At 36.9% G+C, this 26,120-nt stretch overlaps 1 protein-coding gene across 5 annotated transcripts in view; it reads left to right on the forward strand.

Moving 5' to 3' along the window:
- Positions 1–26,120, forward strand: part of LOC131431618 (serine proteinase stubble) — a 409,964-nt gene that overhangs the window by 181,762 nt on the left and 202,082 nt on the right. For all 5 annotated transcript variants that reach the window (XR_009229703.1, XM_058597443.1, XM_058597444.1 and 2 more), the window contains one exon: positions 5,567–5,657. The gene's annotated coding sequence lies outside the window, so the exon portion shown is untranslated. The remainder of the gene's footprint in view (positions 1–5,566; positions 5,658–26,120) is intronic.

A 26,120-nucleotide genomic window follows, 5' to 3' on the forward strand; every position in this document is an offset into this window, starting at 1 on the left:
CACGTACGGTTCCGGTGATATAATGGCATAAGTGATGTAAACGATCAATTCCATTACCGCTCAATTTTCTCGAGACTAAAATTGAGTTGTGGATCGAGTTTGTAGATCATTTGGCTGACATTTCAAGTTTTGGAGATATAATTGCACAAGTAACGTAATAGACAGATCAATTTTTTCTATCCGCATAATTGTTTCAGAGATTGACCGATGATCACGTCCAAATGTGTTTTTGCTGATGAATCAATCTGAATGAATTGGTATCAAAATTGAGCTCAAATTAGTGCCAAAAGTTATCTTAATAAAGAAGGTAAATTATGTCGCGAGGCTATCATTAGTAGTCAATGTAAGTAAACTCTATTGCTAATGTTATTATAATTCACCCCGGTTTTAACCAATAATGGTCATACGCCGAGGGGAAAGTAGTGAAGTCTATTGGACAATGAACGAAAATTACTAGTATCTGTATGATTAAGTACATTGACGTCACCCAAAAGTAGCAAAAGAAGAAGATGTAGCAGTGTTTGTTGATTTTTCCACTTCTGCCTTTTGTAAACGTCATTGACTAGTGTTCACATATTTCTTTATTAATCGATTGAACCAAATTTAATTCTAGAACGGAATTCTGAACTTGAATTCCGAAACAGAATTAAGAAAAGGTCAGTTCCAAATTGTAGTTACAGAATTCGAGTTCCGAATTTATTTGCAGAATTCAGGTTCTAAATGCAGAATTCTCCAGATCTAAAATTCATATTAGGAATTTCATTTCAGAAGTCTGGAATTGAATTTTTTGTATCGTAATTCTGGATTCGAACAATTGAACAACTAAATTCAGTTCCAAACTCTAGCCATGATACTAATTCTAAGAATCTAGTTCCAGAATCCAGAAAGTGCAAAGAGCAATCCACGCCACTTGACAACTTCAACGAGAGCTCTTCTCTTTCACACATATACACCACTGTTATATAAAGTCTGCACGCATCACGAGTGCGCGTATTTATTATCCGTAGATTTGGTTTCAAGTGTATTTATACTCATATGTTTAAATTTAACAGCTAGAAGCTCTAAGCCATAGAGACAGGATTCCAGAAATGAGTGATCGATGACGAATAGACGAACTTTAATGAATAAATTTTGAAGTATTGATTTTAACATCAGACGAAAGAAAAAACATTTTCATTTTAATTAATGCTATGAATGACTCTTAGTGAGCATCGAATCAGTCGAAATCTTTCTTTTGGTGAATGTTGACTGATTTATTGGCAGTTATCAGAAAAAGTGCGTGATTTTATAATTCTCCGTAGATATCTGGAGAAATAATGCGAAATCTGAAAATTTCTGGAGAGTTAAGGAAAAATTAGTATATTTTAAAAGGCTCATCCGTAGATCCGTAGAAAACACTGAAATCCGTAGATCTACGGATAAATCTGTAGGGTTGGCATCGCTGATGCAGATCCTTTCACAGAGGTGAGCACTCTGGTGTATGGTTTGCGTATAAGAAGCATGGGACACGCAAAATCAGCAAATAAAACAATTTATCGTTGAATTTTCGTTTTTCCTTGCAAGTTTTTCATAGCAAGGCCAGATCTACTCTAATTGAAGTACACAGATGTGTTCGCACACCATAACGCGCCAGTGATGACTTGGGCGTATTTAGGCGAGAGCACGTGAGAGAGACTCATGCGAAGTGAATGTGGTTCTCTCGTACCAGTTTCTTTCAATACAAGCACGCACTCAAAGTCTGTCTAATGAACACTGTGAAGAAGTGCGCTTTCCACTTTGTGTGGAGCACACCAAATGTATCCGCAGTGTATAAATGAAACATACGCACTGGTGTATCACTTTAGTCAAATGCCATCTCTGTAAAAATATTGAAAATACAAAAGCACTTTTTGAGTCTGAAAACTCATTTGATTTTCACAGAGATCATAAAATCCTTGAGATCGGCTCGACGCTAATGAGAAAATTAATTGAAGCTGAGATTGTACGGTGGCAGATGTTTCGTATAAGTATAAGTATCAAAATTCCCTAGTTTCCCCTAAATGCCAGTCATTGTCAAAACGGTCAGCATGAACATGAACAGGGTTTTGCTCTAGGTATATAATACTGTTCGAAATCTTGATTCAGATGTCTTTTTAGTAGAAACTAGCTGAATTACTCGGCGTTGCTCGGAAATGTTTCGTGAAGGGAAGGCCGAAAAAAATTCTCGAAGTTGTCCTGCTCAGTGAAATACTCTTGTAGTGAAACATAACTTAGACGGAAACCCGATCGAACAGTACTCCGTTCATGTTCAGACTGCGAATGATCAGTGTCCCATCTCAGATCTCACAATAATCATAATTTTCATGGTATTCTCGACAAATTGGGTCATTTTTATATTTGAACCCTTTTGTTAGGAACATTTAAAGCACCTTTCTCTCTATAAATACCTTCTTAGTAACCTCCGAGTTTTATATCTATATGTGCTTGTAACGTACTTCCGTACTTCCTCGTCACAATCGATCTACAATACTTCCATGGATATAATCACTTACAACTCCCTCCTCTTGATAAAAATTTTATGACAACATGAATTGTTCAAAATTTTCCATCTGATAATGATTTTTGATGCGTACTATAGAATGACGTTTTTATATAATTTATTTTACCAAGGTTTTAACCATTTTGGTCGTTCATCGGAGAGGAAAACCTATAGAATAATGATTCAGTTAATACAAATGTTTTTGTAATCCTATTTCCATCACATTGAGTTGACAGTTTTCTCAATTTACATAATAAAATGCACATTGATTGTATAATTTCGTCAATTCAGATCAATGTTGAGAATACTTATTTCCCCTTCCTCTTGTGAATATATTTGTGAACCTCTCTCAGTTGCTAGGAATATACTGTACTCGTAAAGAAGTACCAATTTTTCGTAAAACCCGATCCATTTTCCTTTACACTTTCCATGTTCGGGGCACTTGCTACTCTCTCTCACCCTCAAAATAACCTTATAGTATATTTTGCTTTAACTTCCTTTTTGTCAGTGAACTTACTACAGATCTCCTCCATGATTACCCTGAGTAGTGTAGAAAGTATCTGTGCTTTTCAAAAAATATCGATTCCCACCTTTGGTACATGTGCCAAACTTGGTGGCGATTCGTTTAGTTGTTTTGTAGTTATGCTGAGACTTGAATACACTCACGTTCATAGGCAGACAAAGATTATTTTCCCTTAGTTCTTTGAATTCCCCGGCAAAATGGAACTAGATATTTTGTAATTATTTAAAGAAAAATTCGACCTTGAAACTCTTGCCACTCTCTTGTTTTATAAAAACTGGGAGATTAAAATTTATTTTCAAAAACCCCTCCTTCTAGTCTAAATGTCGATTCTATTCAAATTTCGTCATTGACCCTCTCCCCTCATGTTAAGGACACTTCCTACACACTTTCCTCCCTGAAAATGCCATAATGATCATTTCTGAAGAGCAAGAAGTATCTGTGCCTAATTTGATAACAATCCGTTCAGTAGTTCCGGAGTTGCGCCGTTACAAACATTACATCCCCTTTTTAGAGGGACGTACTACATCCACCCCACACGAATACCCTAAGTTGCACAAAAAGTATCTATGGTCTCCCCTGTTAAGGATAGTTGCTACGCTCTATCCCCCATAAAAATACGCTTACAACTATCTCTGAAGAGCAAAAAGCAGCTATGCCAAGTGTGATAGCAATCCGTTCAGTAGTGTCGGAGTTATGCCGTTACATCCCCCTTTTTTAATGCACTTGCTACATTCACTCCCCATATCTATCATATCTAAGGCATGGAAAATGTTTGCATGATCTTCAAAAATTATCTATTCTTGTCAAATTTTATGAAATTTTTTTCCTTGGCCCCTCCTGTTAATGATACTTGCTACGCTTCCTCCCCTATAAAAATACCTTTATGGCTATTTCTGAACAACAGGAAATAACTGTACCAAATTTTATAGCAATTCGTGCAATAGTTCCGGAGTTATGCCGTTACAAAAAATGCACTCCTTTCTTAGAGGCACTTACTACACCTTCTCCTAACAGAATATCCTTATAATATTATCTAAGTTGTGCAAAACGTGTCTTCAAAAAGTATCGATTCTCGTCAAATTAGATAATATTTTTAATGACCACCTTTGTTAAGGACACTTGCTACGCTCCCTTCCCCCATGGAAATATTCTTATAACCATCTCTGAAGAGCAAGAAGTACATGTGCCAAGTTTGATAGCAATCCGTTCAGTAATTCCGGAGTTATGCCATTACAAACATTACACCCCCCTTTTTAAAGGCACTTGCTACATCCACCCCCATATAATCATATCTGGTATATATGCAAAATGTTTCTATGGTCTTAAAAAAGTATCGATTCTCGTCAAATTAGATAACTTTTTTCATTAGCTTCCCCTGTCAAGAACACTTACTACGCTCCCTCCCCCCATAGAAACACGCTTATGACCATCTCAGAAGAGCAAGAAGTATCTGTGCCAAGTTTGGTGGCAATCCGTTCAGTAGTTTCGGAATTATGCCGTTTTAAACATTACACCCCCCTATTTAAAGGCACTTGCTACATCCACCCCCTATATAGTCATATCTAAGGTATGCAAAATGGTTCTACGGTCTTCAAAACGTATCGATTTATGTCACGTTATATGAATTTTTCCATGACCTCTTATGACACTTGCTACGCTCCCTCCCATATAAATATACTCCCTAAACCATCTCTGAAATACAAGAAGTACCTGTGCCAAGTTTGGTGGCAATCCGTTCAGTAGTTCCGAAGTTATCGCGTTACAAACATACAAACTGACATCCATATATATACCCACAATCATTGTTGAATATATATATATATATAGATTAGACGTTTCGAAGGAATATCTTTAGGCAAAACGACAACAAATATTTTTCGGCAAGTAGATTGTCGAAAACGGGAACAGCTATTCTGCAACAGTCACGCATATCAATCTAGATTGAAAATCAATTAAATAATCAATGTGGAGTGGCTGTTGGTTTTCGTTTATTAGCAATGTTCGAATCCAATTGACGATAAATATTTGTTGTCTTTTTGTCTTGAAGATGAAGAGATATTTCTTCGAAAGGTCGATCTTTAACGCAAAATAAATATTTTGTTGAGCAACGCTTGACCAAAAAGCTATCTTACAATTGATTATTACATCGAAATTGCTACACATCACTACTCACTGATGTGCAGTGATTACGATATAATACCATAAAAATATCGGTGTCGTTCTTAGAGTTGTAATATTACACGAAAACATGAAATATCATAAACGTATACAGTATTCAGTTGCATTAGTGTTGTTTTCGGATACTGCAAAACCATTCCCATTTTTGTATAAGTGATTTCATTTTCTAAATACTGTCTTGATTAGGACCTATCGATTATAATACGATTATATTCTAACAAAATATTTAACTTGTGTTATTGCTGCCGTATGAAAGTAACGTATTTTTTAAATTAAGCCATCATTTTCCATTTCTACACAAAATCACAATTATCCTAATATTAATCTTCTGTTTCTTTTATTTCCAGATAAGCTTATGTGAAATGTAATAAAAAAATTTGCAAGCTAACAAAAAACAAAAACCACTCTTAAATGGAGCCGAGCTCCCGGAGCAATCGGGTAAGTACCATTAATTTCTCCTTTGCTTCTGATGCCGATAGCAATAAAAGTATGAAACATTTACCCACAACATTAATCATGTTGAATAAAATAAATACATCTGCCATATTTTTGTCGAATTGCGCCACATTTTGGCTGTTATTTTCGAGCACTTTGACTTGCATTAGCAGCGTTTGCCGTCCAGCATTAAAGTGCACAGGATCATGTACTTAAGATACACCAATTTCTCTCATTATCATTCGAAAACGTACCCACCAAGTGGCTCGCCGTGATTACCAAAACATTTTTCGGTTTTTATCTCGTCGCCGGTCATGAGTGCAAGGAGGCAGATCCCGATGAGCAATCTCCCATATAATGTCGGACGCCTTTTCTCCGGCGGCTGAAGTTCACGGAGCAAATCTTCATATGGAACGGATGGAAAAATGCAGCTCGCATCGCATCTTCAATGTGAAGCCTACCCTGACTGCACCGTGAGTGCGTGCTTTCGATGCAACCTAGCGGTCCGCTGCTGTCTAAGGCGCCCAAAGCGGAGTATATGAATAAAATATGAGAATTGTTTTACTTTTTATTACATTTCGCTCCTTTTCGGCTTCGGCACGATTGCCGGTCACATTTATGAGTTTGTGTGACTGTAATGCAGTAGTTTTTGCTTATCGCAGAGACGCAGTTTCCCACACGCAGGTGGTGAAGCGCTGCTTGGAAAGTGATATGATGCACACCTCGTACAACGCTTCTAGATGTTGTTTTTTTCTATTACTGCAAAAAAATCGAACGAGTTGATTCTTTAAGCAATATGAGTTAGTTTTTATTCAAATATACGAGTGGTTTTAGTTGTTCAATCGAGAGGTCCCTTTTCGTTGCTTTGTTTGTTTGCTAGGAAGTTATGAATTCATTGATTATTGATAAATTCGAAAGACTGTTCGAGCTCCATGACAATGTATTTTAAACACATTTACTACTGATACATTCGTGCATAGTGATGCGTGTGGACTCGGATTAAGTGGACGCAAAAAATAGCACATTGATAGCAACATCAGGTTGAAATCTTAATTTGAATTTAGCACATCAATTTTTCCATTGATATCATATTATGTTAACTCAACTTGATGCTATGATGTTCACATGCTACAGCTTTTGGATATGACTGAGCTGCTAAATGTCACTATCAACTAGCAGCTTTGCACGACGAAGATTGGAAAGCTTATGTCACTGGACTGATGTCAACCAGGCTCTACCAATCATCATATATTGAGTGTCTGAGAGCCGATCTGTCATAATATAAATTCTCTCGATATTATACTCACCAGGACGCTCATTGATTGCTGATGCGAATGATAATATATTCATTTCTCCTGTCACTGCTTGATTACGATGTGACTAAATATTAATCAAGCAGCATAAACATTGAATTAAATTCATTTACACCAATAAACTCCGCAAAAAACAATGAACTTTATCAATTTATGTTTATGTTTGTACTCTCATGGATTTTTTTCATTTCAACAGAGAATAGGAATGAGAGAGAAAACAAAAAAGTCGTCTGTCTTTGACTGAGTATACTTCTACTTGGTCATAGAACTATCGAGTATCTCATTTGACAGACACTTTGACCGTACCGATTACAGTTGATGATGATTTTAGTCAGTCTGTCAAGATCATTTGCCATGATTGACAATTTGCAACTCTGGATATGAGTAAGGCCAAGAACACATTTTCGTATTTATAAATTAGCCACACTGCTGGAAGCGATGGAAGTATCGAAATCAGTATACGTACACGGACGGAATTACCTGTGTACAGTTTTTAAATCAACACTGTTTTGTATTCCATATATCGTATCTAAACTATTTCCTCTTTTGATACTTGATATTTTAACTGTTAACTTATAACTGCACTTGTTACGAAAACAGCTTATTCATATAAACTTGTTATTTGATTTACCGCTTGTAATCGGCAGTGACATAAATGTTCACCATATCATTTGGGGCAGCACAGATATAAATTTGAGAGGCTCTGATATGATGGAATTTGTGAGCAGTACAAACCTGCACATAGTCAATGCAGCAAACCGTCCAACTTTTGCGAGATCTGGAAGAGAGGAGGTTTTGGACGTAACTCTCCGCTCTGATAGAATTGCGCATGAGTTGGTGAATTTCTCGTTTCCGATGAGCTCGAACCTTCGTTGTCTGATCATAAGTACATCTTCTTTGATCATTCAAACATTAAATTTGATATTATCACATATCGTAATCCCAAATCTACAAAGTGGGACCTCTATGAAGAGAGCTTAGCGACTAGATTTTACGGATACCAACCAACAATTGAAACACCAATTGATTTGGAAAATGTGGTCGACGAGACAACTTACTCATAGTTGCAGCATATGAAGAGGCTTGTCCACTTCGGATTGTGCGAGCTACCTTGGTGGAATGCTGAACTTGCTAGACTAAGGAAACTATGCAGAAGAGCTTGGAACCACCGACGCAGAGATGGGTCGGAGGCATTCGTGTCGGCTCGAAGGGCTTACAAAAATGCTCTTCGATCGTCTGAGCGAAGTGGTTGGAAAAGCCTCTGCACAAATGTCTCTAGTCTCAACGAGGCTAGCAGATTAAATAAGTTACTTTCGAAGTCTAAGGACTTTAATGTCGGTTTCTTAAGAACTTCAGATGGTGAACACTTGTCTGATGAAGGTGATGTACTTCACTATCTTTTTAACACTCACTTTCCAGAATGTATGGAGCCATCACCGATAGCTCTTCCCGAGACTTTTCAGGTAGTTACGATTCTTGGGCCCTTGCTCGAAGCGTTGTGACGATTGAATCGGTCAGATGGGCAGTTGGGAGTTTTGCTCCGTACAAGTCTCCTGGAAAGGATGGAGTTTTCCAGTCCACTACAACCCTGTTACATGATGTTGTTTACAACATTGAAAAAGATTTCTCACAAAAGCAATCTTGCTTGGGAGTTTTCCTAGATATTGAAAGTGCCTTTGATAACGTGTCTTTCAATTCAATTCTGGAAGCAGTCCGTGGTCATGGCATACCTTCAAGTATCACAAATTGGATACACGCAATGTTGAGCAATCGACTAACACTCTCTTTGATTTAATGCAGCAAGCCCTGCGATCTGTTCAACTATGGTGTTGTCAGGTTGGATTTTCTGTAATTCCGGGCAAAACATCAATGGTGCTTTTCACTCATCGTAGGATAATCACAGGAGCTCGTCCGTTACAGTTCTTCGGTTCAGAGGTCACTGTGGTCGATCAAGTTAAATACGTCGGGGTTATTCTTGATTCAAAACTGAATTGGTCTTCTCACATTGACTTCAGGATTAAAAGAGCTTGCATGGCTTTCGGCCAATGCAGACGAGCTTTTGGAAAATCATGGGGACTCAAACCCTGATACATTCATTGGATCTACACAACTATTGTTAGACCAATTTTAGCATATGGATATCTTGTATGGTGGCAGAAAGGAGAAGTCCGACAGTTCAGTCAAAGCTAAATCATCTCCAAACGATGGTCCTAATGGCGATGACAGGAGCAACTCTTACTGCTGCTCTAGAGGCGCTACTGTACATTAAACCACTACATGTGTTCCTAAAACAAGAAGCTTTATCTTGTGCATACCGTCTTAAGGTTACAGGGCTTTGGAACAGTAACCCTTTAGATTATGCTACTAGCCACAGTCGCTTGCGGTCTCAAATGGTTACGTGGAATGAGTATTTACTCGCTTCTAGTGACCTAACTCTCACATGCAGTTTTGCTTTTAAAACATTCAATGTCAGCTATCCTCTTCGTGTTGTTTTCCTTTGGTTGTTTGGAACGACAACTTGATGAACACATAGGTACGGTTCTCTGTTGAATGGTCGTGCTGGTGCTGGTGTCTACTGTCGTGAAATGAGGCTAGAGCAGTCTCATTCACTTGGTAGATACTGTACTGTGTTCCAAGCAGAAATCTACGCGATTCTTATGGGTACCCGGCCATTCTGGTATTACTGGAAATGAATGGGCTGATGAGTTGGCTAGAGCTGGCGCAACGAATGATTTCGTTGGCCCTGAACCAGCTTTACCATGTGTGATTTATGTGAATGCGATTATGGCACTTCATATCATCTGATATGTAACTGTCCCGCATTGACGCAACCACGTATCCGTATGCGGAGCTACAATTAAAGGATATTCTCTCGTTTCTCACCCAATGTGGTAAGGAGTTATAGTCAGAAGGGTTCGTCGTTCTTTCTGGAGTGAATGAATCCTTTCTGTATTCACCTTAAATAGGGTTTAGCAGATTGTTTGGCATTCTTCATGGGGTACCGAATTTACTTCTGCTCGTACATACTGCGAATCGTTCTGCATTCTTCCGGGAGTGCAGAATTGTGTCGCTTTTGTAAAATCTCTAAATCCTCTCGGAGGTTGGACGTTTTATTAACTGTACATCGTTCATCAGAAAGAGCGCACATAGTAACAAACCTAAATAGGTTTTACAGCAGACTGTTCGGGACCTCGTAGAGGTTCTGAATTTACTTCTGCTTCCACTAAAGCAGATTGTTCAGCATCCCTTAGGGGTGCAGAATTTACTTCTGCTTTTCTGTGTTTTTGTGTCGTCGATTTCCCCCATCCTCCTAGTCCAAACCATACCATTTCCCTTCAATCCTTCCCTCTTATATATCGGGAAAATAATGCTAAAAACAAATTGATGCAAGTCCAAATCCAAATATAAAAATATCAAGAGGAACGTGCCATTTGAGCCAATTTGTTCTGATTCCTGATACCTTTCAAGAAATGGTAAAAGAGTTGATCTATTCCCTTTTTTTAGTTTCTCAAAAAAGGATACGAAATCAACGTTCTACATACATCATATAGTCCATCGGTTTTTTTTCAATTTGTTTTTATGTTAAGGGTCCATTAGGTATGACTACTACATCACGTTTCCCCCAAGGAGTTACGTATCATTCAATTTGTTTAACTGTTGCCGATGATTGATGCGCAAATTATTAATCAATATCTTCAGTCCGTTCGCAGTAACAATGCGAGGACATGAAAAATAAACCCGAGGTCAATCGGTTTGACCCCGTTGAGAGGCTCATAAATCAATGATAATTCACACCAATCCTTGCCATCTTACTCAGTCATCAAGTCAATCGGTTCAGTGATATCACTTTCACCCTCTACAATCGCATGATTGCAAAACGATAGGCCCACTCACTTTCAATCATTATTCGTCAAATCCCATGACTTTCATCGCAACATTCCTCGACTGGCACTTCCTGGGAGGCTCTCCCACCGATTCCCCGGTACATCAACGACGCCTCCGGGTGTCGTCATTCATTGTTATTACTATTATCGTCGTCATCACCATCATCATTAGTGACTCTCATTTCTCCATTGCCATTCTTCGCGGCAATAGCAGTGTTCGAGTTCGAGTGTCAGCGCCTCGAATCGGAGCGGCTTCCTTCTATCTACCTTATTATTCGAATGTAAACATGCGCCCGCGTGGAATTGAAAGATGAAAATCACCATCATAGAAATCTATAACAAACGTACCGGGCATAATATAGGCATACGAACGCTCACGTAGGGTTCATCGTTTGTTCTGGCATTCAATGCGCTGCATCATCGTCATCAACATCGTCATCATCCGTCATCTCCGGCAGAAGCCAAATGCCGCATCATCATAGTTGCCGTGTTCATCATCCACGGCTCGCCCAGTCATAAAGCATGAGCAATTGAGCATAAGCGTACCAACATCCATTCGGTTGGGCCGAGTGAATGGGACAGTGTTGAATTGATTTATGCTTTGTTTATGTTTATGCTGCTCAGCATATACTTGTCTTCTCGCGCGAAGTGGGATGGGCGTTAGTAGCTTTGTCTTCAAGTTCCCCATTGCTGAGCGAGTTAAGCTTTCCATTTCGTTTGTTTGATTGTTTCGCTTTAGCATATTTGACTTCAACGGTCGGATTATACAGTTTGGGTGAGATTTTGGGAAACGGTTTGAATAGTGTTTTATTATCACTTTGTGTAGTGAATGGTTTTTTAGCATTGCAGATTAAACGATTTTTCTTTCTACCGAAGCTTGTTTTCGAAATCGAAGATAATTTTTATGTTTTTCATATATTATCATTATGTTTACATTTCATTTCAGGGCTATTTCATTAGATTGTTTGAGTGTGAACTGTGTACTAGGAATTTGTGTATGGAGATTTCAATTACAAAAACATCATCAAGCTACAAATTGTTTAGTAACATTCTTTATGTATATTCACTACAAGACCTTTACTTAAGAGATAACGGAATTTTATAATTATTTTTGACCAATAAATAATGGTAAATATGGCTTAAAATCACTTCACTACAAAGCACAGCCTTATATGGTTAGTTGTACTGTTGATGTAGAACAAAGATGAAGAAACGGACACAACAAAAAAAATGAATTTTACTGCTAACCTAATCCCTAATTTGCATTCGGCTAGCTCGTGCGACTGTATGCGTGCACAGATCGAAAAAATCTTGTAATTTTACATCTCATAAGATGCACATAAATGGAGTGTCGTATTTCGCACAAATTTTTATCCAAGCACATGTAAAATTATGTGATTTGAATATTACATGGCTAGAAATCGAATGAAATAAAAAAAAACAAAAGATAGATAGCAACAGTGCTCCTTGAACTGAGAACCATTAGATCGAAAAGCACATCCGTTAATCGACTGAGCCACCGAAGTACATATCTACCTAATGAATACTTGATACATATACTACATTGAATGAAAAGTCTCGGTCATTGCAGAAATGAAAGCCTATTTTGAAGGTCTTTAAAAATCTTTTTTGTTTCAAAGTGCATAAAAATGTTGGAGGACCTGAGGACTGAAGAATGTAATTTTTAGTCATTTGGAAAATTATGTTGATGTGAATTGTATTGTTTGTAGAATTATGTCACCTGTAAAATTCATAATTTTTTTCTGTGTGTTTCTGTGGCTCAGTCGAATAACAGGCGTACTTCGTGATCCACTGATTTTCGGTTCAAGTCTCGGCGGTGACTGTATCAATATTTCAAATAATTTCATGTTATGAAATATTCGAGTCACATAATATTACATGTGATTTTGCGTGAACGGCGACGCTCCATTTATGTGCATCTTATAAGGTGTAAAATAACAGGATTTTTTCGAAGTGTGTAGCATTCTTGACATTTATTGTTTTCGTTTCTTCTATTGTATGGTTTATCGAAGCTTACACGGATACAAATCCATTGCCGGTTCCATGATTGGGAAATCATGAAAATTATGAAATCTTTCTTCTCATGAAACCAGGGCTATTATTGATGGCTTTGTAAGCAAATCCCATAAACATTTGCATGATTTGAATCATTTTGCTCATAATATCATTAATAATAGGTTTGATCTCATGGGAAGGCACGTCTCATGATTTTAATAATTTCTTAATTATGGTACTGGCAATAGATTTTTATCAGTGTATAATTAATCGTTGCAAGATTTAATCTATGATTGATTAAGGAGTGTATCGAAAATAAGCTATCCACATATATTTGTGCTGTACGCATGTATTTGTGATGGTTTTTTCATGCTCAAATCACAGCATGCTATGCGTTTGGCTGTCAGTTTTCGTTTGGTTACTTGTTTGTGCGGTTGAAATTCTGCGTTTTCAAAATGTCGCGTATTGAAAAGGAAGTGAAAAACAAGGGGCGGGTAGGGTATAACATTTTTGAAAAATCATTTATTATTTTCTTTCTATTTTCTGATAGTAAAACATTTCAAGAATATTCTGTGAAATTTTGAAGCCTATCGGAACAAAACTCGGCATCATGCCAGTGTTAAAACCATCATTAATAAGTTTGGGGAGCACTATTCTTGGAATGAGCTACCAGGAAGAAGCAGAAAACCCGGTTCTTTCAACCCGAAACTGGATCAGAAAGTGATCTCTCTAATCATGAAGAACAAATCAATGTCAATGCGTGATTTGGCCAAAAAAAGCATGAACAAAAGTGTCGGAATGATCCAGCGTATCAAGAGCCAAAATCACCTGAAGACCCACAAGAAGCATAGAATATCGAAACAAAGTGTAGAACAGAAGAAGCGAACAGCAACAAGGGCCCGGAAATTGTATTCGCGTCTTTTGCAGTGTCCGGATGTATGCGTTTTGATGGACGATGAGACTTATGTAAAGGAGGACTCAAAAACCTTTCCAGGTCCACAATACTTTACTGTCGTCGTTGGAGAGGATGTGAGCGATGCGGACAGATTGGTTCAATTGGAGAAATTCGGTCGAAAGGTACTGGTATGGCAAGCAATATGTTCCTGTGGTTTGAATTCAGCCATTTTCTGTACTACCGGAGCTATAAATGCAGAAATCTATCGATGTGAATGTCTCCAGAAGAGATTACTGCTTTTATATAAGAAGCATAGTACACCTCCACTGCTTTGGCCGGATTTAGCGTCGGCTCACTATGACAAAACCACTCTCAATTGGCTTGCGGAATAGGGTAAAAATTTCGTTGAGAAAAATATCAATCCACCATATTGCCCTTAGCTTCGACCCATCGAACGTTACTGGGCAATCGTGAAGAGGGTCTTCAAGAAGACTGGTAAGACAGCTGGGAACATGCAGGAGCTCAAACAAATTTGGGCTCAAACTTCCAAAAAATGCGATGCAACACTTTTCCGGAACTTGATGAAGAGCGTTCGATCAAAAGCTCGAACTAAATAACTAAATTTTATCCGGTTTTCATTATACTCAAGTTTAACCTCGTACAATAAAGGATCAATTTTTAGTTGGAATAAAATATCGTTTTTTGTCATAATTTGAAAATAAGTTTGTGGATAGCTAATTTTCGATACACTCTTTACAAATAAATCAGAATTGACATAATATTTGAGAGTTGTCGATTTTCTTGAGGGTTTCGCATAGGTATCGGTTTGGGCAAGCAGTTTGCTGTTCAACATAAACTACAGTGCATTGATGAGCCTAAGACGAAACTTGAAAATAAGTAAAAAAAGTCCTGTGCGCTAATTATAATTCGGTACTCAGGCGAAACCAAATTGTCTTCAGAAATTTCCAATTATATTTTCATGGAACGGACAACATGGAACAGTAAGCAATCCCGATCATAATCAAAGTTTTTAAGACATGTATCTCTCTTTGATACTGGCTAGAAACTTCTGTGATTTTTAACTATTAATATTTCGAACTGATACATGTCAGAATTTGTCACGTTATTTTTATTGATCTCACGACAAAGAACAATTAGTAATAAAGACTGTACTTGAAAAAATAACGCAACACTTTCTTTTGTGTGTGCACTTTTATCACACGAATAAAAATTCATGGAATTTTCTGTAAAATTAGTTTGGAGTGCAATGTAAATCTGTTAAGTGATTATTGATACAGCTTTCAAGCAAGAAGTGCTTCGAGCTGAGAATCGACAATGCGAAGTTCAATTCATGTAGTTTTGCCATTGTTTCGATTGACTTGTGATACGGTGCGTTGTCTTGATGATACAATTTTTTTTTCTTTCCATATGCGGACGTTCATTCGCAATTTTAGGCTTTAAGGTGAAATGTAGCGGAATGCGAAAATCGCGTTTTTGATCAATTATTCAAAAACTAGACCGATTTTCGAAAAACCAAAAACACTTAAGTTTTCGAAATCAAATTTATCATAACTAAGTATTCTTAGAATTTTGAAATCTTGCTTTGCCGAGCCGAAATTGGTTTTTGAAATGTATAAACGGTAACTGTTCCGTCCCACGGGGATGATTTTAGAACTGAAAAGTAGTGTTTGTAGCAGAATTTCACAAAGAATCTGAAAATGCAACTCAAAATTATAAAATTTTAGCTAAAACAACAGAAATATGAAAAAGTTTACATAAACTTTTCGCATTTTTTTATTGCTTGCGCGCTGCTGTTTCGTATTGAGGTGGTGTGCGAAATGCACGGTGGGCACGGTGGCATTATACCGTGAGCAAAAATTACACATAAAATAATGACGCGAATTTATGCAGCATTGGGTTTTGTGTTGAAATAAAAACTAATTGAATACAATAAAATTATTATTGTAAGAAATCGTTTATTTTCTAAGTAACTGTCATTTATAATGCTAATAATGTCCAATTCTGTTGAGTTCAATGCATTGATGATGCTGAAGCAATACAGCCTGGCTGTGTGATATCGTATAACAGGTATTATTTTAGATTGAAGCAATTTTTATAGCAAAACTATAACTTCATCATTGACAAGCTACTGAATGAAATACAAACCAAGTATTATCGTGATAAAAACAATGTGATAAACATTGAAAAACAACAGGCATATACATGGTTAGCAAGTTGGTCAATACATATACATATAACCTCATGTTAGTCATTCATAATTACTCATGATTTATAGCTCTAGTGTAAGAGTAATCACTAACAATAATGATTGAATTAACATATATTCAAAGTGTGAAGGATTCAAAAATCCATTACGTCCAGTCTTGTTTACAAGCCAATATATCGAGAGGTAAGCCCACTGTGCTCAATCATTGAAAAAAGTTCTTGTTTCTATGTGTCCGGTTTTCTTGGTATGCTTTGTGCGACGGTTCGTTCAACTGAAGCGGATAAAATTTTGCGCGCATTCTATGACGCTACATTTCACCTTAAACTCTCCAATAAAGCTATATCATATTCACTGTTAATGGTATTTCCCTTCTCAAGATAGACGATAAATATTACACCACGCGCATCCCCAAAATAACGCGACCATAACCTTTGCTGTCCACCCAGATGACGATCGTTTTGATTCTGGAGTGAACTAATGAATCCATTTTTCATCCATTGTCACATATCGACTTAAAAATTCCGGTTTGTTACGTTTAAACATGACCAAACACTGCTCAGAAACATCAATATGATCTTGTTTTTGGTCAACAGTTAGCAAACACAGCACCCACTTTGAACAGAGCTTTCTCATAGCCAAAAGCTCATGCAATATAATGCCAACACGTTCTTTCGATATCTTCACGAGGTCAGCTAACTCACACAACTTCACTTTGCGATTATTCAAATTTTGTGTTTTTTTTATGTTTTCTGGTGTTGCCACCTCATTTAGAGGTCCACTGCGTTCTGCATCATCGGTGTCTCTACGATCACGTCTGTCAGCAAAACTACGTTTTAAGGACTATTCACACATTTCAGTTCTGTGACGGTTCAGTGAAGGTGCCCTCAGTGCGCCGTCAGTGTTCTCTTTGTCGGAACCCTTCCGTTTCGTTTCCGTGCTGTTTCCGTTCCGGTACAGCAAATGCAGTGGCATTCACGTAAACTCGCATGCGAAATTTAGATATTCAAGGTATGACTCGTCAAGTAGAAGAATGAATAAACATCGATTTTGTTTCGTTCTTATGCATATGAGTCTATTTTATTCAACTTTGCCGTTCCCAGTTAGCAATGGGTTAAATCTATCATAACTACTCGCCTTTCAGTGTGTCATAACGCAAGCTTTCCATGTGTAAATAAGAAGGAAAACTCGTTCACGACTCTCATTAGATTAGTGCCACCAGTATAAAAACTGCAATTATTCGTTTGTGGTGGGCCTTTCAGGAGCTTCGATGGCATTAACATCCCCTTATGCATTCCTCATCAGTGCTTTCGTCTTAACTTAATTCTCATTTAATTGGTTTTTCTGCAATATATGGTTGTTCATTGAAATTGTCTCATACCACTGCGATCATTGATCTGGTTATATTTTCTGGTTGAACCAGTTTTCATTGCATGTTATAAATTTCACGAAGTCAATGTTGTTAGAGACAAGAAGTTTGTTTGGCTCCCTGCATCGTCCCACACGTCATTAATACAATTAAGGACGTGTTTAGGAAAGGTGTGCCATAAATCGTGAAGCTTGATGCATTTTTCTTAGGACGGTACTGAGCTACTTACTGGAATCAGCTATAACTTATGATAATTTTCAGGTATTGTTCAATTTGCAAGAATGATTTTTTTTTGTTCAACGATAGTCGAACTATTCGCACCGATTTATATTAATTGATCCTGCGTCCTAACGAAAAAATTGAAATAAATCATTATGAAAATTAATGCTAGATTTTGTAACCATTCATATTCTGATGATTACAAGTCAGTATTATACACCAGCCAAAATTTCTGCCAAAACTTTACAAAGAAGATCTTCGGGTGATAAATTATAGTGGTGTTTTTGTTGTAGAGGAGAAGTGAAAATTAGTGCGCACTTAAGCTTTTTGAAGTATCACAAATAAATTTTTTTTTTCAAGATTATAAACACATCTACGGAAACTAAGAAAAATGAACTATTAGAAATAAATAAAAAACTTATTCTATAATGACAGATTTTATACCTACGTATTGATATGAAATTAACAGAGAAGGTGAATGTAGCCTAATCAAGTTAGTAGGGCCAAATCTCATTGTTCATTGCAAGCAAATTACGTCGCAGTGGAGCATACAGCCATCAAATGCATAGGAACCCGATTATCAGGGAATAACAAAAATGTATCTCTCTTTGATAATTGTTGACAATATGATCAGACTTAAATTAGAATTTATTACAGAAATTGCTTTTGTTATAAACTTGTTATTACTTACTGATCGGGGAAGCATCGACGACGATTAAAGCGAACCCGCGGCTGATGAATGGCGAGATTGTTTTTTAAAATACAATCCCAAAAAGAACTGTCTGAAGAATCAGCGAGTGTTGGTTTAATGCAGTGATTCCCAAACTGGCTCCTACAGTTCTTTCAGTGGGCAGAAAACTCAATATGGTCAACAACCAAAATGGTGAGTCGCAAATAATACGTTTCTACATTTAAAAAAAATTGGAGAAAGTTTCAAAGCTAGGATAACAGTTCGGCTGAAAAGTTTGTATCGTTTAATAGAAACACACATTTTTTGCCAAAATTCGTTTTTATTATTCAACATAATTGCCATCAGAGGCGATACAGCGATTATAGCGATCTTCCAACTTTTCGATACCATTTTTGTAGTACGATTTGTCCTTTGCCTCAAAATAGGCCTCAGTTTCAGCGATTACCTCTTCATTGCTTCTAAATATTTTACCAGCGAGCATTCTCTTGAGGTCTGAGAACAGGAAAAAGTCACTGGGGGCCAAATCTGGAGAATACGGTGGATGAGGGAGCAATTCGAAGCCCAATTCGTTCAATTTCAGCATGGTTTCCATCGACTTGTGACACGGTGCATTGTCTTGATGAAACAAAACTTTTTTCTTCTTCAAATGAGGCCGTTTTTTTTTTAAATTTCGTCCTTCAAACGCTCTAATAACGCTATACTATTGTCACTGTTGATGGTTTTTCCCTTTTCAAGGTAGTCGATGAAAATTATACCATGCGAATCCCAAAATACAGACGCCATAACCTTACCGGCCGATTGTTGAGTCTTTACATGCTTTGGGTTCGGTTCATCGCGTGCAGTCCACTCAGCTGACTGTCGATTGGACTCCGGAGTGAAGTGATGAAGCCAGGTTTCGTCCATTGTTATATATCGACGAGAAAAATAGGTTTTATTTCGATATAACAGCTCCAAACACTGCTCAGAATTATCAATTCGTTGTTGTTTTTGATCGATTGTGAGCTCACGCGGCACCCATTTTGCACAAAGCTTTCTCATATCCAAATATTCGTGAATAATATGTCCAACACGTTCCTTTGATATCTTTAGGGTGTCAGCTATCTCGATAAACTTCACTTTACGGCCATTGAAAATCATTTTGCGGATTTTTTTCACGTTTTCATCGGTAACAGCCTCTTTTGGACGTCCACTGCGTTCATCGTCTTCGGTGCTCATATGACCAGTACGAAATTTTGCAAACCACTTACGCATTGTTGCTTCGCCCGGTGCAGAGTCAGGATAACAATCATCAAGTAATTTTTTGGTATCGGCGGCACTTTTTTTCATCAAAAAGTAGTGTTTCATCAACACACGAAATTCCTTTTTTTCCATTTTTTTCACAATAACAAAAGTAGCTTCACTCAAAATGCAATATATCACAAACTAATAATCAGACAGCTGTCAAATTTATACACGTATCTTTTGAAGGTTGGTACTAACTGGAAATGGTATGGATTTAATTCTAGTGGCGCCCTCTCATAGAAACGATACGAACTTTTCAGCCGATCTGTTATTATGACCAGTTGGTATAGACATGTGGGATATTTTTCAAGAAATCATTGCTAAATCCTGTCCAGGATCAAACAAATCTGTTAGTTGCAAATATGTTGAGAATAGTAAACCATTAAACTCTTGTGAGATTTGAATCTGCATATGTTTGCATTGAGCTGCATGTCACTGACAATAGCCTGTAGCCCCTTATTAAATTGCGCTTCAGTAGGACGTTGTTCGTGGAATACCATCCCTTGATGCCAAGATGACAAATCCTTCCAAAACAGAATATAGCACTTGTACTGATTGAGGAATGGAAACAAAAGTTTTTCCTGGCGCTCCGGTACATACATTTTTGGTTCATGATACAAGTCGTGATTCAAATATCGCTTTTCTTGCCATTAACAAGTAAATATTCTAATTAAATACGTTAGTCAGTTTGGAATTGCGACGCGATGAATTTAAACTGTTGAGCTTCGCATGCAAACTTTTAAAACCTAAACGTAATATGGATGTCGAAAGTTTACAGAATCTTCGTACTTTGACCAATGACAGGATCTGCAGAAATACTGCGCAAATTAAGAATTTCTAATTTAGTTATTTCTGTGTTTTAATGTTCGGAGATAATTTTAAATGAAATTCTTTACCTATGAATACATAGAATTATGACGTCAAAGTTATTCTACGTTTTCATCAAGAAACTGGAAAAAGAAGTAATTCAAAAAGCTAAACTACTCACTGTTAGCTGTTTTCTCGGATGATGTGGAATTAGTTTCGAAAACTAATCGGTTGTATGAAATTCTCTGCTATTTTTGTCTCAGTTCTAAGTCAAATTATTAGAAAAGCTGTTACGCACCCAGAAAAAAAACTTAGTATTGGTCACATATGCCTAAGCCATACTTTGCATGATAACATTCCCAATATTTAACTTTAATGCATTACCCAACGGAAAAGCAGACTGAGCAATGACTGATAAAATAAAATATCGAAATACGAAACCTGACGACACAAATTTTGAAAGGCAGATCCGGGGAAATCGTTCTGCCAATTGAACTACTCTGGATATGTTGAAACACAGTTCAAAAGATTTCCCGATAAAGAAGAGCATATGGTATATGATGTTACTCAGTGTTTGTTCGATAAAAACGCCAAATATTGACACTAAGAATCCTTCTCTTGCCGTTCAATTGAAATATTTATAAGATTCTATTCTCCACTATTAGTGTGAGCTTATCGAATAACCTTGTAGTAGCTTTCCAACGAGTTCAAGTCTTTAGAAAACGATTCATTCATCTCCGATCAATTTTGGTGCATTAAGAAACACTGGTTTCGTCGGTTACGTCACATATTTCTTCCAAATTTGATTAACATTGGCTTTCAAATAAGCCTAAGTTTATCGAAATTCTTTGATGATAGATTTCAACCGATGATCTTCAGAACCGGAAGTGGTAACCATTTAATTTTCGAACCTTATCTAAATTTCAATAGTAGCTTACAAACGAGCCTATACTTGTAGAAATTGGTTAGAGATGGTTCTAAGAAAATTGTGCGGTGAAAAACAACGCGTTTTGTACAACTATATTTCCGGATCCAGAAGTGACAGTCATTTAATCTTGGAATTTGATCTACAATGCAATACAGTAGTATTAAGATAAGCTTATGCGTGTTAAAATCGGTTTCAACACGTTCTGTCGGATACGTCACTTATACCATTACATCTCCGGAATCAAAAGTCACAGCCTTGTCTTCGAACTTGTTCAATGGTTAATAATAGCTTTCGAACGAGTCTAGGTTTGTTGAAATCGGTTCAGATATATCTGAGACAATTGAGTGTTAAAAAAGCGTTTTGTCGTTTACGTCACTAATACCATTATATTTACGGAACCAGAAGTGGCAACCATTTGATCTTCGAACTTAATCCACAATTCTATAGTAGCTTTCAAACGAGCCTAAGTTTATAGAAATCGTTTTTTTATCCATCTCCGAGAAAATTGAGTGTTGCTCGAAATTTTGAAGAGAACAGTTGATTAAAAGAAGGAGCTTCGAATACGTGAAGCGTTATGAGCCTGTTTTGCTGTTACCTTACACAGAGACAAAATATTGGTGACTTTCCTTAATACTGTGAAACAAGCGCGTCGTTCAAAAATAGAACACTAAGCGTAAATATTTTAGGAATAGCTGTTATGTACGCCTTTGTGGAGCCAAACTAAATTAAAAAAAAATTAAATTAAAATTTCGTTTCAAAGCATTCAAAGATATAGTAGAACGTGTTTCAGAAGACGTGACTTTGTACTTTTTTTTCAAATGTGTATGATTTTTTTCTTAATTCTTTAGTTTGAGACGAGTGTTCTGGTTTCTCTTACTATTGACGTACATAATCGTTTTAAAAGTTTTTACTACTTTCACGATTTTTCTTTTGTCGTGAATACGACTTACTTTACTATAGGGTACCTTTTCAAAATTTACCTACTGAGAGAGTGATAAGTTTTTGATCGTGAATATCTCTTGTTGTATCTAACGAATCCACATAACTTTGCTACGTGCCATCGGAAACATGATCACAATTTTATGATAAAATTTTCAGTTGTGTGACATACTCTCAAATAATTCAAAATTAAACTTTTCTGAAATGTTTGGTATAAACGAGTATCAAAGAGGATAATTCATAAGGCGCGTTTGCCTTTCTCGTATTTTTAAAGCTCATAGCTCAGTGATCTGTGAAAGGATTTATATAATCTAACTACCAATAGAATCGAAATTTTTCAACTTAAGCGTGTAAAGAAAAAGCATTGAGGTATTTCAATAGTACACTATTGAAAAACCTGTCTCATTTGACCCATGTCAACACCAGCCAATCAGAACGCGTTCTGAGGAAGAGAACAAAATATCTGCTGCTGTACAACAAATCGTTCGAGAAAATGTTCCGAACAGTGTTTAATATCGTAGTGAGTTCCACAATTTGGTCCTTCTGAAAGGCAGGAATGAATCCCGTACAGCATCCGTATAGTTTCTTTCAATGAAATGCAAATCCGAAATGAAATATCGAAATTAAAATTCTGCATGCTGCTATTTTTATAGCCGTTAGGACAGCCCATTATTGAAAAAGCTACAAACGAAACCAGGTAAAAACAAACCTCTCAACAAAAATAGGATCAGTTTGGATTCTATCGCCACTACGAGCAGATGTATTTTGTGTCGTTTGCACTTTTCGCTGTGTGAAATCCACAGTAATCTAGATCAAGTGAAGCCTTCTTTGTTTTTGCGAAAAATGTGGGAAAGGGGAATGCTTGCATAATTCATATAATTGATCAACTAATTGATATTCGGAAGTGTTAAGGAACATGTCAGTTGTTTTCGTATCCACGACATCCAGTTATGTCTCTGACATTACACACCCGCCTTTTCAAATTTTTTCAATATACTGTAATATATCATATAAAATATGTCAACTGGATGATTGAGTTGAAGTTAGAAACATAATTTTACTGATGGAAACAATTGTTATATAATTGAATGTTCAGTGCATTCTCATATCTCGCTCTGACTATTACACTCAATACCACCCATCGCACGGCGATTTGTGAAATGAGGTCAAGGTGAGGTGAGGCTTTAAGGTGAAATGTAGCGTCATGAAATACGCGCAAAATTTTATCCGCTTCAGTTGAACGAACCGTCGCACAAAGCGTACCAAGAAAAACGGACACATAGAAACAAGAACTTTTTTCACCGCGGACCCACACGGACCGAAGAATGCGGCCAACATGAATATTCACCAACGCCATATGGAAGACTCTCATGAAATATTCAATTCACCGGCCGATCACCACATGAAGGCTGGATCTGCCAAAGTCAACCACTGCGACCCAAATATGACATTACTTAATGATACAACCCTAGTTTTAAGTTAGTCGTAAATTTTAAATTAGTAAAAGCCCTTGGCATCTTAGAGCTTAAGCAGTGTGCCTTAAACATTATATTCTTGAAAGAACTTTTTTCAATGATTGAGCGCAGTGGGCTTACCTCTCGTTATATTGGCTTGTAAAAAAGGCTGGACGTAATGGATTTTTGAATTCTTCACACTTCGAATATATGCTAATTCAATCATTATTGTTAGTGATTACTCTTACACTAGAGCTATAAATCATGAGTAATTATGAATGATTAACATGAGGTTATATGTATATGTATTGACTAACTTGCTAGTTCACCAGGCCCTTCCCGCCGATGAGATAGTATTTACGTAAAAGTATTCACCATTAACTTTTTTTCGGAAGCGACTTTCGGAATTATATAGCATGATGAGTCTAGAAATGTCTGTTTCAACGATAACGAACCGAAGACCAAACAGCCTCTGGCCTCCGGTGCCAGAAATCATCAAAAGTTTAATAATTTCTTAGATTACATTATTGGAATTCATTCCAATTATAACTAATAGTTCATCATACCATGCAGTCAAAATTATTTAGTGAATCTTTTCTCAAGCACATATTTGGGGCACGAAATTTAATATAAAGTTATTTCGTAGTTCCTTATTATTCAATCGATTTTGAAAGCAAAATCAAGCGTTGATTCATTGTTTTCATGATAATTGAAAAACCAATGAATTCTAATAAGTTTTCCATGCTAACTGGCTCGAAGCTGACCCTCAATGTTTATCATGTTGTTTGTATATCAGGTTAATGAACGATAATACTTGGCTTGTATTCATTTCATTCAGTAGCTTGTCAATGTTGAAGTTTTAGTTTTGCTATAAAAATTGGTACAATCTAAAATAATAGCTGTTTTACGATATTACACAGCCAAGCATTATTGCTTCAGCAACATCAATGCATTGAACTCAACAGAGTTGGATATTATTAGCATTATAAATGACAGCTACTTAGATAATAAACGATTTCTTATAATACCCATTTTATTGTATTCAACTCATTTTTATTTCAACAAAAAAACCAATACTGCATAAATTCGCGTCATTATTTGATATGTAATTTTTGTTCACGATATAATGCCACCGTGCCCATCGTGCATTTCTTACACCACCTCAATACGAAACAGCAGCGCGCAAGCAATAAAAAAAATGCGAAAAAAATTATGTAAACTTTTTTAAATTTCGGTTGTTTTAGCTAAAATTTTATAATTTTGAGTTGCATTTTTAGATTCTATGTGAAATTCTGCTACAAACACTACTTTTCAGTTCTAAAATCATCCCCGTGGAACGGAACAGTGACCGTTTATACATTTCAAAAACCAATTACGGCTCTGCAAAGCAAAATTTCAAAATTCTAAGAATAACAACTTAGTTATGATAAATTTGATTTCAAAAACTTAAGTGTTTTTGGTTTTTCGAAAATCGGTCTAGTTTTTGAATAATTGATCAAAAACGCGATTTTCGCATTCCGCTACATTTCACCTTAATAGCAGTTTGAGCTTCAACCGGCGCGTTCAAAGTATCATGCACGTGTTCAACGCGGTTTTATCGGCTGCTGCCAGAGTAGATTAGTTGGTAGAGCATACGCACGGTAGTGAGGAGAAGGATGTAGGTTCGAGTCCTTTCTCTGGGTGATACTTTTCCGTGAATATTGATGTTTTTCGTTTGTTTCATCTGTCCTTTTTTCATGGGTTTTGATGGAAAGTGAAAGCTGAGTTTAAGGCAACTTTAGTATATTACAACACAAACCCTAAAATGCTATTTATTACTGAGTGGATGTTATTTAGAATACATTGTTGTAAATTTCAATATTCAAAACTGGTTGATTGATCTAATCATTGAAATGTACTTCAACAAAAATCTCCAATCTTCCAGCTTGGTCAACAATTCATTATACAAAAAAGATCTTATGCAGGATATAACTTAAATTCCATAAGTCGAACATTAATATTTACTCGTCAATATTCAACCCTTGTACGGTATGCTATCCAGAAAAGCCATCGGTTCGATTAACCTCGATGGTAACGAGCGGCTATCGTGACCATCAAAGCACTTGGATCCATGGGTTAACCTTACATATTTGAACGCGAGAAAACCGCTGTTAAGCAAGCGAATCTGAAAAAGGAAAATTTTAATTATTGTTTTTAGATTTGCGGTGGCAGTGGCACCCTCCTTTATCAACCTATTAGAATCCGTCATCGATGGCTCGAATGTGATTTTGCACACCCAACTCTGTGGTCGGAAATGTGAAGTTTATTTTCCTGTCAGCGCAGGGCACCTTCGGCGATTGGCGATTGGCGATCGGGTTGATCACCTCTTCTGGTACCTGATGATGGGGGCACCGCTGGGATCGTTTTGGCATCGACACTGAAATGTAGGCCGAATTCAATTCGCGTG

Source organism: Malaya genurostris, chromosome 2, assembly GCF_030247185.1.
Source record: "Malaya genurostris strain Urasoe2022 chromosome 2, Malgen_1.1, whole genome shotgun sequence".
NCBI lineage: Eukaryota > Metazoa > Arthropoda > Insecta > Diptera > Culicidae > Malaya > Malaya genurostris.